The 15071-nt window shown below is 41.0% G+C and overlaps 1 pseudogene; it reads right to left on the reverse strand.

Moving 5' to 3' along the window:
* Positions 1–407: 407 nt before the first annotated feature.
* LOC118936558 lies at positions 408–8384 on the reverse strand (annotated as a pseudogene).
* Positions 8385–15071: the final 6687 nt, after the last annotated feature.

Genomic DNA, 15071 nt, shown 5'->3' on the forward strand with positions numbered 1-15071 from the left:
CCCAGAGTGTGTGGACTACATTTCATAACCATCCTTCATGTTCATGCTCCAGCCATGAGTTCTCAAGGGCTATTCACATTCCACACAAACCACATATATCAAATGCTGAGTATGGGTTTGTTTGATTTTCTGTTTCTTCTTTAAACCCACTACCAACTGCACTATTTTTTTATAGTTCAAATATTCCTTTGGACAAGGTATTTGAATAATTCCAATATGAAAAATGGCACCAAATAATTTGTGTAGCATTAAACATTCCTCAATGAGGTGACACATCTGTTCTAATATATATTCCATCCCAAATGGTACACATAATGCTTATTGAAAGTGCAACCAAAATCAGTTCCTGGCAAACTGACACATTATCTACCATTTACAGTCAACACATCAATAATGTAAACACAACATTTTCAGAAAAACCAACAGGACTTCCTTTATTGGCTAACTTATTTCTATGAAATTCTGACAGGGGGTGACTTTTCATTCAGTGCTTTCGGGAAGTACGTACAAAGGACAAGGAATTAATTGTTTTGGTTTGTTTGTTTAAACCATACATACAAAATAGCATCTACTTTCCTTATTGTAACGTTTACACGATTGTTTTGGGAATCTATGTAAATTCTGTTTACTGTTTGTATATACTGTTTTAATATATTCATATTCAAAACTAGGGGAAAGTTACATTAGGTTTCTAATTTAGGAAAGGAACTGGCTTCTTTGAAAAGTTGCCTGATCCATAGTCATGGAACTGACAGACAACAAGGTGGGCAGCAACATTGCTTTGTCATTAATACTGGGAGGTTATTTACCCCATACAATGATTGATATAAATTCAGAGATATACCCTTCTCTTAAACCAACTGATATGACAGAATTCTTCACATAGTTTCGGTGTTACCTGAATAGTGATCAATACCAAAGTAAAATAACACAACCTATCCTATATGTTACAGTAGAAATAAAGTGATATCCTCTTATTTTCCCTAACCGTATATGCACAGCAACAACAAACCTCTAAAATATTTGAGCTTGTTGGTCATCAAAATTGCACTGATAAACGATGGGGAATAGCCTGCTTGTCCTTCTGCAGCTTTCCTACCAATGCATACGTTGTCCCAACCAAGCACCCAAGGTAACTGGCCAAAATTAATAAGCTTGCTAGCTAGCTACTACCAGACACAAATGAGAGAACAACTCCTTGACAATTTTACTCGCCGAGCAGAGCTGATTAGGCTGTTTACATGTTATATAGAGCATTCATGAATAACTATAACTTTTTTGGCCTACGGTTGCTGACACCGGTCTTATTCAGCAGGTCTTGCGTGTTCGTAAATTAATCCGTTATTCAGCGCTCTGGCACCCTCAGAGCACTCTGAAATTGGAGTAGATGGCTAGTCATAGTGAATTTGCGAACGCAAGAGAAATGCTAACTTGATAACAGGCATTCAGCATAGCTACCAATCAAAGCGATTCACATTTATTTCTAGCTAACCAAATGACACGTGCATCTCTAGCTGTGTAGCCATCAAAAAATGATATGAGGGGAAAAAGTTGGTGAATGTCCTCACTCACGTCCTCCTAGTAGCTAGCTAGCTATCTAGCTAACGCTAGGCTCTGTGTTTTTAGCTAGCTACATAAATAGATACCCTAGCATATTATCCATATTATGTCTGACTTGTGATCATTGCCCTTGCTAGTTTGATTGTATTGACATTCCCAGCCTTAGTTACAATCGTCAGTTTTTGTCCAAAATATTTAGTCATTGAAAATGAAACAGTGCATCCGGAATGGAGGCCAGTTGTGATTTACAACATAATGTATTTACACCAAATGTATTGGTGAATTATATTAATCATGCATTGAACTGCATCCATCTATTCTGCCAACAATGCCTTAATGTACGTCATGGAATGTTGAGTCAAATATAACCTATTTTTAAAACCTCTCATAAAGTTGGTTTTTTAAATGCCCTTACATTGGTCCCAAAGTCATTAAACTGTACAGAATGATTAAATAAAATCAGCAATAGAGAAAGAATCCAATCCGCATTATATCCACACTATAAAAAAGGTGTGGGAGTAATACATATATACAGAGAAGAGGGGTGGGGGTAGTGCAGGAGGGGGGTTGGGGTGAAAGGTCAGCAGAGGAGGCGGATGAGTGTGAGGAGAGCTGTCAGGCTGGGCAGAGCAGCTCTGAGACTAGAGGCTCCACTGGATGACATGCAGTGGTCTCTGTTCTGGCCAATGCAGGCAGCATAAGCCATGACATGGGGAATGTAGTTCTGCTCGTGGACACCGTGTAGCAGGTGAGCCATAGGGCCCTTAGCAAACACAGCCACATCCTCTCCTCCATGAGTCTCCATACTCAGCGGCACTGCAGACTGGGCCTTGTAGTTATTTTCCTCTGAAGAGAGGGAAGGAAGGGAAGGGGTGGAGGTGGGGAAAGGGAAGGAGAAAGAGATCAGAAGGATGACTTTCTGGCATGCCAAAGACCAAGTGATGTTCTCTATGACAGAGGACTGTCAAAATGGCAATACTCCATTGATGATAAGATTTCACTTACCATAGTCAAGGGTGGAGACGTTCTCTCTCAGACCATTGACTACTTTAAACCCTGGTCCATTCCCATATAAGATGGCTGTGAAGGGCTTCTGGTCCACATCACTCAACATGGGAGCCAGTCCTGTAGACAGAGAGGAAAATAATGAACCACCTCCATCACAAACCATTAATTACAACATACACAACATCCAAGTGACTGATGACAGAGTGTAGCCACATACAATATACAATACATTGTTGCAAAATCATCCACTGCTCACCAAAAATTGTGTTCCCCCTTGGAGTGTAGCCTCCAAAGTTGAACATGTGAGAGTGGTCAGCAGTGACGACAGTCATTGTGTCATATATGCTGGTCATGAGGCCGGCATGGCCAATGGCCCGGTCCATCTCCACTGCCTCATGCAGGGCCTGCTTGGCTTTACCCTCGTGATGTCCGTGGTCGATGCGCCCCCCTGCCAACGCACAGCTTGGTTAACCTCTCTCTCTCAAGCAGATGAGAAAATCTAGCATCAGGACTGGCAAAGCAGCCTAAGCTGTAAAACTTCACATTCAACATGATATACATTATTAAACTTGTGCAGCTGATACAGTATTTACTGGTGCCAGAGTAAATGTAACACAACAATCACCCTCCACCAGCAGGTAGAATCCGCTGGGGTTTTTCTTCAGGATCTTAATGGCCACCTCCACCATCTCTGTCAGTGAAGGATCTGTCTCATTGTTTCTCTCCAGGTCATAGGGAAGATCTCCAGGCTCAAACAGACCTGTGTTAACACAGGAAGCAGGGTTTAATATATTGTGAAACAGGTAGAGAAGATGATCAGTGGTTAACATGATAGAAAACAGGAAAGAGGCAGGTCATGAAATCAATTTTTTAAAAATAACTCACCCAAAAGGTAATCCACACTATTAGGGTTTAGCGATAAAAGTTCCTTCTTGTTCCATACATAGTTGGCGTTCTGTTTATTTAAAAAATAAAACAATACATCATATGGCATTGATCCAACCCTGTGATAACCTAAAGCTATTCAAATGTTCTTGATAAGAAAAATTGAGAAAAGAGGAGGACGGAGAAGGACAAGGAAGAAACAGCAGACATGATAGAAGAGGAGTGAGAGAAGAACTAAGACAGAGCAGCTGACCTTGTTTTTCAGTCGGTTATTCCACTCCTCCACCAAGTTCCTTCTATCGATGCGGGTACCGAAGTGTTTCTTCTCTCCAGGATACTCCACATCTGATTGGTTTTTGGGGAACATGTACTTCCTCCCTCCTCCCATAATCACCTAGACATCCACCACAGAGGTAAAACATTTGATTCCTCTCTATGGACATCCCCGGTAGGGTTAAATATTTTCCTTTTATTATTATCTGTGTGCCTTTACATTACAGGTGCAAGTTGGTCAATATTACTGTCTGAACAATAATGCTCTGTTTTTAACATGATTACTGGATATTTTCTGTAACATCAGGATCCATATTATATGATGGGACTCACATCGATGTTGGGAATGTTCTCAAAGAGCTGTCTGGCGATGTCCTTGCAGCCCGCCTCTACTGCCTCAGCGGGCATTTCTCCATCGGAGTACCAGTCCCTGTTCACACAGTGGGCATAGGCTGCACTGGGGGTGGCATGGTCGTGACTATTCCCACTGACTTGCCTGGGTAACAAACACACAAACCGTTTTTGAACCTGCTGCTAGGATTCTGTGTAATAGTCTGCCAGATCTGAAGACAATCAATAGCTCCAAAGAATCTGCTAATTCTAGTTTAACAATTCTGTTGACACCCAGGGCACCATCGAGAGCATCCTGACCGGTTGCATCACAGCCTGGTATGGCAACTCCTCGGCATCTGACTGTAAGGCACTACAGAGTGTTGTGCGTAGAGCCCAGTACATCACTGGAGCCAAGCTTCCTGCAATCCAGGACCAATATAATAGGCGGTGTCAGAGGAAAGCCTAAAACATTGTCAGAGACTTCAGTCACCCAAGTCATAGACTGTTTCCTCTGCTACCGCACGGCAAACGGTACCAGAGCGCCAAGTCTAGGACCAAAAGGCTCATTAACAGCTTCTGCCCCCAAGCCATAAGACTGCTGAACAATAAATCAAATGGCCACAGGACAATTACATTGACCCCCCCCCCCCCATTTGTTTTGCACACCGCTGCTATTCGCTGTTAATTATCTATGCATAGTCACTTCACCCTTACCTACAGTACATGTACAAATTCCCTCTAACCTGTACCCCCTTACAATGACTCGGTGCCGGTACCCCCTGCATATAGCCTCGTTATTGTTATGTTATTGTTTACTTTTTATGATTTTTTACTATAGTTTATTTGGTAAATATTTTCTTAACTCTTCTTGAACTGCACAGTTGGTTAAGGGCTTGTAAGTAAGCATTTCACAGTAAGGTCTACACTTGTTGTATTCGGTGCATGTGACAAATAAAGTTTGATTTGATTTGAATTCAATTTTCACTCATTTGAGAAATATGACAATTTATGTCTTTTTTGTTTATTGTTTACCCATCACGGTTAGAGTACTTACTATGTTAGACAGATAATTATGGTTGTACAAATATTTCCACTGAGGATGAGTGTGTCAGAAACTAATTAGTTAAAGCCTGTTCCTGATGTGAGACATCAATTTCTGTGTGTTACAGTATGTGAAGGGCTCAGGTCATAAGTTCACTGTCAACCTGGTCTGGTCACTAAGGATTGGATCCCTGATCCTCTCTGACCCCTGACCTCTACTCCAGAAGTCGTGTTTTCATTCCTGCCATGTCTCTAAGTCATTGGGGCCTGCTAGGGTGTCTCTGCTTTTGAGAAAATACATCTGTAGCTATAAAATCCCAATTGAGATCCATGCATGCCTACGATTACAATGTTATCATGGTGTGTCTCTACTGCTTATCTCAGGTTGGCCAAATAAGGCTTAATATATCTGGTGTGGAAAGGTACTGTGAAAAAACATGAGTTATAATGAGACAGTACCGGCTTCCTTGGCCCATCTGAGGATGGAGGTGACCTCGTTGCCCTGTGTGGTGTTGCACTGAGAGCGGACGGCAGCTGCACTCACACCCACCGTGCCCTCGTTGGCCTTCACTCCACAGAGGAATGCTGTGGCTGTACCCGCACTGTCTGCAACCTGGGCATTGGTGTTATATGTCTGCAGAGACAGGACAGTAACGTGTGAATTATATAGAATTGTAGTAGGAGACATTGTTCTGCATGCCGTGTTGGTGTTATCCACACCTCCAAGCATCACCTTGAAACGCTCAGATTGTGTAATTTCTTTTACATTCTTCATTCTTACACAATTATTGACACAGACTACTACATGATCAATCATGTGTGGAATGTGCTGCTCCCTTAACTATAAAGACAGTTTTATGATGTGTGGCTTCTTGCCAAGTATGTAACATAATAACACATTATTATCGTATGACATAGACAGTATGTGACCAGGTATCTTGGTCTTGATCTTGGTGAACCATTCATTACTTCCAGATCAATAATGCATGCTATTCTATAGCTTTTCTATATGATAACAGACCAGGTCAGACCTTGGAAAGCGCAACATAGGGGAAATTGTCCATCTCCAGCTGGGTCTCTTCCCCACTCTGTCTGCTCAGCTGCCCCTTCAGTATTCGTGCTGCCGTCACTGTGGGAATGCCCATTCCTACACAACAAAAGCAAAGCAGTGCTCGGTCTGTTATGGTGTGATTCTATTTAAGGGATAGAAAGCCTTTCCATCTCATGCATTAACACCTTTTGGTTTTCTATCTGATTAACATGGCTCTGTGGTCACTTTTCACAGCAGCTGCTCCATCCACTGAACAGACAACTCTACATTTGGTGGTAAAGAACCCCGTCAAAAGAGCTTTTACTTGAGATCTGCCTTGAGTCACCAGAAATTTGTATTTTTAGAGATAACTATCTATTTTCCCTTTGTTTTTATATATGGCTCCCATATTCAACATTCGATTTAGAAAGTCTGAAACATACTATTTACTTCTGACTGGATTACATTAATCCTCCAGAATGTTTAGATGGAAAAGACTGTGTTTGATGAGGAGGACATACTTATCATCAAAATACGAGTTTTCTACAACCACTAGGAACAATATTCTGGAAATGAATAAAAACTATTACATCTGTATGCTGCACATGAGCTCATAGAGTTAAGACTTCACTTCATCATACATTATGGCACATACTCATGCAATGAAAAAGGCCCCTGTAATCATGGCTTACCATCACCAAGGAAGAGGATGAGGTTCTTTGCAGTGTTTTGATTGAGCTTCTGAAGTGTGAGGGCATTCTTCAAAGTACGCTGAGCCCATGTGTTCCAGAACAGGGGATCTTTCTCTTGGTCTGCAACACGGAGGTAGACTTTTAGTTTTAAATGAGGAGGGAAAGAGGCCAGTAGAAGTGATCTGTAACACCTGCAAAAGTTTCTGGGACAAGTGGGACGGAATATGCCCCAATTAAATGGAATACAAGTTGAGGTTTATCCAGGGAAGCATTTTTTGATGGACAAAAACTTGAATAACACAGAAAATATGCGTTGTCCATTATTTCCAAAATATCACTTCCTGATTTATACATTTTTCATAACCTAGTTATAACCTTCCTAATTAATGTTTTACTGCCAGACAATGTCAAGGTTCCTTTGTGAGTAACTTATTTCTATACTGGTTTTAAGTCTCAGCATGACATATAATATGAACAAGTATGGACGATAATATCAAGGGACCAACAGGATGACCATAAGCACATACACATGTACTGTATTGATAATGACATGTTCTGTAGGGTCTGCCACTGCCAACCATATTGTATAGAGAACAGAGAAAATGGAGGTACACTAGCCATTGTATTGTAAATGCAGTATGCATTATGTTCAGTGGGGTCAATAGACTGACAGTTATAACCCTAACACGCCATGTTATTCTGAATCATAAAACACGGGACGAGATGTTAAAAACTGTCCATTGTGCCAATAGATGGAATGCACTCACATGAGATTTGCCGTGATGTTGATAGAGTGGCATGGGAGGTTTATTTCTTAGACTGGGTTAAGATGTCAATTTTGGGACACATCCTCAGTAGTGTGCCTTCGAATCAGTGGGTGTTTCGGCCTTTAATCACTAAAAACCCTCATCAAAGGTGGCCAGCTAAAGGGTGATCAAGCCTTAGCTTGTGTCCCATGCCCAATTAAGATGTCCCACGGGACTATGCAAGGCAGGAGCGTCCTGAGCCAGCCCGCATACCTCAAACAGGATGCCATAAACAACAGATAAGTGGCACTTCCTTAATAAGAGCAGTTGAAGACTTTTGCATGTGTCACATCTCCAATAAATCAAAGCCCAATTTAGTTTCTACCCTTCTTCCTGAAGTGTGCACTCATTCACTCATCCTCAAGGACTATTGGAGCATTGGATTGGTTTCAGCATGTGCTAAAGGATCTTTCCACTACATTTCCTAAACCGGTCCCTTTCCTTTCAAATATATGAATGGGAGTGAACAAGTGCACACTTCAGCGAGAAGAGGGAACGAAATAGGTCTGTTTTAGTATGTGTCCCCTCTAAGCTCTTCCTGGTGGATTTCAGTCAAACAGCTAGATGCTGTTAAGAGACATTACATTTATTGACAGGTGTGTGTATTACCAGGAAACTGTGGCTTCCCCAGGCCTTCCCAGGCCAGGCAGGAGCAGATGAGCAGGATTGTCACCTTCATGATGCTTTCGCTCTATCGCTGTAGTGTTATCACATAACACGTCCCAAACTAGAGGGAGTCTGTAAAAGAAGGAGAAATCAGTGTATATGAAAGTTGACGATGAGTTTGATTTAAAGTGCAGCAAATGATGTGGAAAGTAGGTAGGTTTCAACTTAGACATTCACAGTGAACAGAAGTAGTGGTTTTGTTGTAGTGTAGTCCTAACATGGCCCCACTTTCAACCTTCGTCTCTCCCGAGCCCGTACGGGAGTTGTAGCGATGAGACAAGATAGTAGCTACTACAACAATTGGATACCACGAAATTGGGGAGAAAAAGGGGTGTAAAAAAAAAATTATAATAATTATTATTTTTTTTAAATATATACAAAAAGGCCGAAAAATACAAAGTACATGAGAGGACGAGCAAAACATGTCTGCACTGCTACTCCATCTTGGAACACAATGTGATCTCTCCCCCATTTCTGACAGCTAGTAAACACTTGACATACCTCCCAGTAGATTGGGACCGAACCACAGTAAACGGAGAGTGTCAGAAGGTGGCTGCTCATCAGCCATTGAGGCCCAAAGTCTACACTGTAACAAGGGTGTTTACAAATGGGTGGGGGGTAGATCGGCCTTGGGATGAGAGATGTGTACCTAACTTGAGCACAGAGATGTATTATCCGCAGGTACCAACTGTTGCAGAACACAGGAGGTCATTGGAGATGTTGGTGGCTAGGGACCAAGGGATCCACTGGGAAACAGGGAGGGGGTATCTGAAAGACTCAGCCCTAGACCTATCATTAAACCATGAAGATAGGAGAGCAGGAGACGGATTCCGAGCAATAGCTATTCTCACAGCAGTCGCTGTAGGGACAGTAACAGAAGGAGCAGTAGTAGTAGCGCATGAGGCTATATTGACAGCATGGAACTGGACTAAAGCACAAATGAGGGGTATTGTGAGATATGCGTCAGAAGCAGTGTTAGTAATAGCAGGGGTTACTTTGGTGATATTGTTAGGATATCATGTGCTGAGGGCATTGATGTTAAAACGAATACACGTTCAACATGAGGTAAAATTGATTAAGGCTACCGCACGTATATACCGGGTGGCTATGGAGGTAGATGATGGGGAGCAAAGTGAGAATGGCATGGCTTGGGAACACCTCTTGGATCCTGTAGTCTGACGGGGAAGACTGGGTGAAAGCATGAGGAAGCTTTTTAGCGCTTCCATTTTTGTCAAACTCAGCAGAAAAGTATCCTGAAGGCATAGTCAGGCTAAGGGAGAGTGGGAATTGTCATGTTATCAAACTTTGAGTTGTCATTCATGTATAATTGGGAATATCTTAACACGGTATTAATGCTGTTATGTTTGTGTGTTTGTTGCTTTCCAAGTCTTGTGCTATTACTCTCTTAGGAACCAGAAGGGGAAAGTGGAGAAACTAAAAGCTGCTCCATCTGCAATAGAACGAGACAGCAGATTCAGCTGGAATAGCATTTTGTTGTGTGATGATAGATGGAAATAAAATTGTGTGATCATAGTACAGAGGCCATAAGTTTCTGAATTTGTAAACCTTGCGGTGAATGTTTGTTCATTGTTTGTTAATTTGTTAGTTTGTTTAATTCATGTTTTATAATCATTTGTTAGTTTGTTTTATTATTCATGTTTTATTATTGTTTATCCATTTAAGTCATTTCCAAGTTTATGTAAATTGAATATTAGGACGTTATTATTCAAGAGGAAGGACTGTTGGAATCGGCTAAACTTTGGTCATTGAGATATTAAATGAATGATAGGAAGTGAACGAGACTGGGTTTTATGTCAGAAGTGAATGGTTCTCTGAAGAAAGACAGATGGCTTCGGAATGTGTTGGGTGGACGAGAGGAGAGCAACGTGTGAAACAGGGGCGACAGATGGACATCTGTGGATTAGATGAAGGAGGGGTTGAGGTCAGGAGGTGAGGACAGATTCTCTTAAGGGAGTAATAAAGGTTTGGTATCCTGTTACCCTCTTTATTATCTTCCTGTAGAGCCATAAAATGTAAGGATTGGAGAGAAGGAGGAGTGTTTTCAGTAGGATGTGTATAACTGTGATGGTGAGAAATGTTTTGTTGTCTGAATACAGCTGTGTCGACCCTTTGGGAAGAAATAAACTTGGTTAAGCTTCTCTAATGTGTCCATGAGTTATTTACTCTGAAAAATAAGAACCTAACAGTAGATAGTGTGGTCTAGAGTTTATCATGAGGTACTCTACCTCAGGTGAGCAATACCTCGAGACCTTAATATTAGACATTGCAACTAGCTAGCTAGCTGTCAGCAACAGCTGTTATTGATAAAAAGACACACACCCCACCCCTAATCTTAACAGACATACAGTTGAAGTCGGAAGTTTACATATATCTTAGCCAAATACATTTAGACTCCATTTTTCATAATTCCTGAAATGTAATTCTCGTTAAAAAAATTCCCTGCCTTAGGTCAGTTAGGATCACCACTTTATTTTAAGAATGTGAAATGTCAGAATAATAGCAGAGAATGATTTATTTCAGCTTTTATTTCTTTCATCACATTCCCAATGGGTCACAAGTATACATAGACTCAATTAGTATTTGGTAGAATTGCCTTTAAATTGTTTAACTTGGGTCAAACATTTTGGGTAAAGTTCCACAAGCTTCCCACAATAAGTTGGGTGAATTTTGGCCCATTCCTCCTAACAGAGCTGGTGTAACAGAGACAGGTTTGTAGGCCTCCTTGCTCACACACGCTTTTTCAGTTCTGCACACACATTTTCTATGGGATTCAAGTCAGGGCTTTGTAATGGCCACTCCAATACCTTGACTTTGTTGTCCTGGACATTTTGCCACAACTTTGGAAGTATGCTCGGGGTCATTGTCCATTTGGAAGATCCATTTTCGACCAAGCTTTAACTTACTGACTGATGTCTTGAGATGTCGCTTCAATATATCCACAAAATTTTCCTCCCTCATGAAGCCATCTATTTTGTGAAGTGCACCAATCCCACCTGCAGCAAAACACCCCCACAACATGATGCTTCCACCCTCATGCTTCACAGTTGGGATGGTGTTCTTCGGCTTGCAAGCGTTCCCCTTTTTCCTTCAAACATAATGATGGTCATTATGGCCAAACAGTTCAATTTTTGTTCATCAGACCAGAGTACATTTGTCCCCATGTGCAGTTGCAAACAGTAGTCTGGCTCTTTTATGGCAGTTTTGCAGCAGTGGCTTCTTCCTCGCTGAGTGGCCTTTATGGTCATGTCAATATAGGACTCGTTTTACTGTGGATATAGATACTTTTGTACCTGTTTCCTCCAGCATCTTCACAAGGTCCTTTGGTGTTGTTTGCACTTTTCGCACCAAAGTATGTTCATCTCCAGGAGACAGAACACATCTCCTTCCTGAGCGGTATGGCGGTTGCATGGTCCCATGGTGTTTATACTTGCGTACTACTGTTTGAACAGATGAACGTGGTACCTTCAGGCGTTTGGAAATTGTTCCCGGGGATGAACTAGACTTGTGGAGGTCTACAATTTGTTTTCTGAGGACTTGGCTGATTTATTTTGATTTCCCCATGATGTCAAGCAAAGAGGCACTGAGTTTGAAGGTAGGCATTGAAATACATCCACAGGTACACCTCCAATATACTCAAATTATGACAAGTAGCCTATCAGAAGCTTCTAAAGCCATGACATAATTTTCTGGAATTTTCCAAGATGTTTAAAGGCACAGTCAACTTATTGCATGTAAACTTCTGACCCACTGGATTGTGGTAGAGTGAATTATAAGTGAAATAATCTGTCTGTAAACAATTGTTGGAAAAATGACTTGTGTCATTCACAAAGTAGATGTCCTAACCGACTTGCCAAAACTATAGTTTGTTAATGAATCTTGTTGAGGATAGGGGGCAGTATTTTCACTTTGGATGAATTGTGTGCCCATAGTGAACTGCATCAAACTCTGTCCTAGATTGCTAATATATGCATATTATTATTACTATTGGATAGAAAACACTCTGAAGTTTCTAAAACTGTTTGAATTATGTCTGTGAGTATAACAGATCTCATAGGGCAGGCAATCTTCCATACAAGAAGTGAAATTCTAAAAGTTGGGGCAACTTTGACGTCATCGCCCCCTCCTTTCCCAAAAAGATATGGATCTGCAAGCACTTCCTACGCCTTCCACTCAATGTTCTCATTCAGTAGAAAGTGTAATGGAGCATTTGCTGTGAACTTTGACCTAATGGGAGGGAAAATAGTCAGTGTCCCAACAGAATGCCATTTTGCTGTGGCGCATTTCACTGTGGGCTGTTCCATTCGGACCCAGATGAAAACGTATGATCCGGTTGGAACGTATATATATGATAATAACATCCTGAAGATTGATTCTCTACTTAGTTTGACCAGTTTATTTCACCTGGAATATATCTTTTGGAAGTTTTCGTGCAAGTTATCTTGGACCAGCAGTCAGTTTTTGGGCACGTGAGCTGAAAGTGATAGCAAATGCAGCCACTTGGACACTAATATTGGACATTATGGAACAAAACAACGATTTATTGTGGAACTAGGACTCCTTGCACTACATTCTGATGAAAGATCATCAAAGGTAAGGGAATATTTATGTTGTAATTTCGTATTTCCGTTGATCTCATCATGGTGGTTACGTCATTGCAATGTTAGGCTTTTTCCGTAACATTTAAAAAAAATCTGACACAGCGGTTGCATTAAGAACCAGTGTATCTTTAATTATATGTAGAACATTTATCTTTAGTCAAAGTTTATGATGAGTATTTCTATTATCTGGCGTAGTTTTCTATAATTCCTCCGGATATTTTGGAGGCATTTCTGAACATGGCGTCAATGTAAACTGAGATTTGTGGATATAAAAATGCATATTATCGAACAAAACATAAATGTACTGTGTAACATGTCATATGACTGTCATCTGATGAAGATTTTCAAGAGGTTAGTGATTCATTTTATTTCTAATCCTGCTTTTGTGATTTTATCTTTGGCTGGAAAAAATGGCTGCGTTTTTTTCTTTGGTTTGGTGGTGGTCTAACATAAATATATGTTGTGTTTTCGCTGTAAAACATTTTAAAAATCTGACAAGATGGGTAGATGAACAAGGTGTTTATCTTTCATTTGAGTTATTGGACTTGTTAATGTGTGAAAGTTAAATATTTCTAAAGAATATTTTTGAATTCCTTGCGCCACCTTTTCAGCTGAACGGGGGGGTGGTGTTCCCTGAGGGGAGCTCCTTGCTCCAACAGGTTTTAACAAGAAATTTGTGGAGTGGTTGAAAAACATGTTAATAACTCCAACCTAAGTGCATGTCAACTTTCAACTTCAACTGTATCTGTTCTGTCCTGCCGATGAACAGAAACCCAGCCAACTGAATATTATTGTCGTTCAGCCACGACTTGGTGAAACATAAGATATTACAGTTTTTAATGTCCCGTTCGTAGCATAGTCTCGAGCTGAGTTTATTTTCCAGTGATTGCACGTTGGCCATCAGAGTGGATGGTAGAGGTGGGTTACCCACTCGCTGACTAATTCTCACAAGGCACCCCAATCTCCGCCACCTGTATTTCCGTCTTTTCTTCACTGGGATGTGTGCCTGGTCTCGGGGAAGCCAGATATCCTTCGCGTCGGATTCATTAAAGAAAAAATCTTTGTCCAGTTCAAGGTGAGTAATCGCTGTTCTGATATCCAGAACCTCTTTTCGGTCATAGGCGATTGTGGCAGCAAAATTATGTACAAAATAAGTTACAAACAATGCGAAAAAAAAACCCCACAAAATAGCATAGTTGGTTAGGAGCCCGTAAAACAGCAGCCATCCCCTCCAGCGCCATTATATTTTCAATCATGCATCCCAGGTTGAGGCTTGCTATCAGCAGGAACATGTAGCACTCTGTGCCAGGAAGTCGTGATATTATTTTTCCTTTACATTACATTATACCATTTCAAGAGCTAATACTACATTCATATAAGAAGTGTATAAGCCCTATCTATGCACCATAATACGTTCTATTCCTGGAGTAACTCCCTGTCAGAGAGACTGTGAAAAGAGGGTTAGGCAGGAGGACCGGGGCCAGTGGTAGGTCAAGGGTGAGGGCTCTCTCTTTCAAGCACACTCACTACCTCTATCCATCTCTCTCCAGGTGCTACAGAGACAGACTGGTCCAAGGGCTTTCAGAGACTTCTGCCCAACTACCTGCGATCTCTCCAGGGCACAGAGATGTAAGCTCCACTCATAATAGTATACTTGATGCACTATGTAAACCTCATTCACTATGGCTGTCTGCTTGTGTGATGCTAGCATTTTATCCAGGGCCAATGGTTGGATTGGATTTACTGTACTCACTCCAACTCATGCTCTCTCCTCCCTGTAAAAGTCTCCCAGACATTAATCAAAACTATCATGTGTCCATCCACCTTTCTTCTAGGTGAGTCTAGGCAATGGAACTCTAGAGAAGGACATCAACAAACCTGCCTACCTGTCACCTCTAGCCGCAGACTTTCAATGGACATATTTTGGGGATGACCAAATGCAATAGTTTTGTATAAACAACTTTTTTTTTGTAAGATTACAAAACTAACTTTTTCATAGCTTGTGTGTTATGTTGGTCTTCACATTTTTTACTAACTTCTGTGATAACTTAAACATCCAGAAAATACACTTAGAGCTTATGATTTAAAATGTCTAAAATAAATGTCTCATGTCCAGAGTGAATGCATTTTTATTAGTGTATATCATACATGTGTCTCA

This window comes from Oncorhynchus mykiss, chromosome 17, assembly GCF_013265735.2.
Source record: "Oncorhynchus mykiss isolate Arlee chromosome 17, USDA_OmykA_1.1, whole genome shotgun sequence".
In the NCBI taxonomy this organism is placed as follows: domain Eukaryota; kingdom Metazoa; phylum Chordata; class Actinopteri; order Salmoniformes; family Salmonidae; genus Oncorhynchus; species Oncorhynchus mykiss.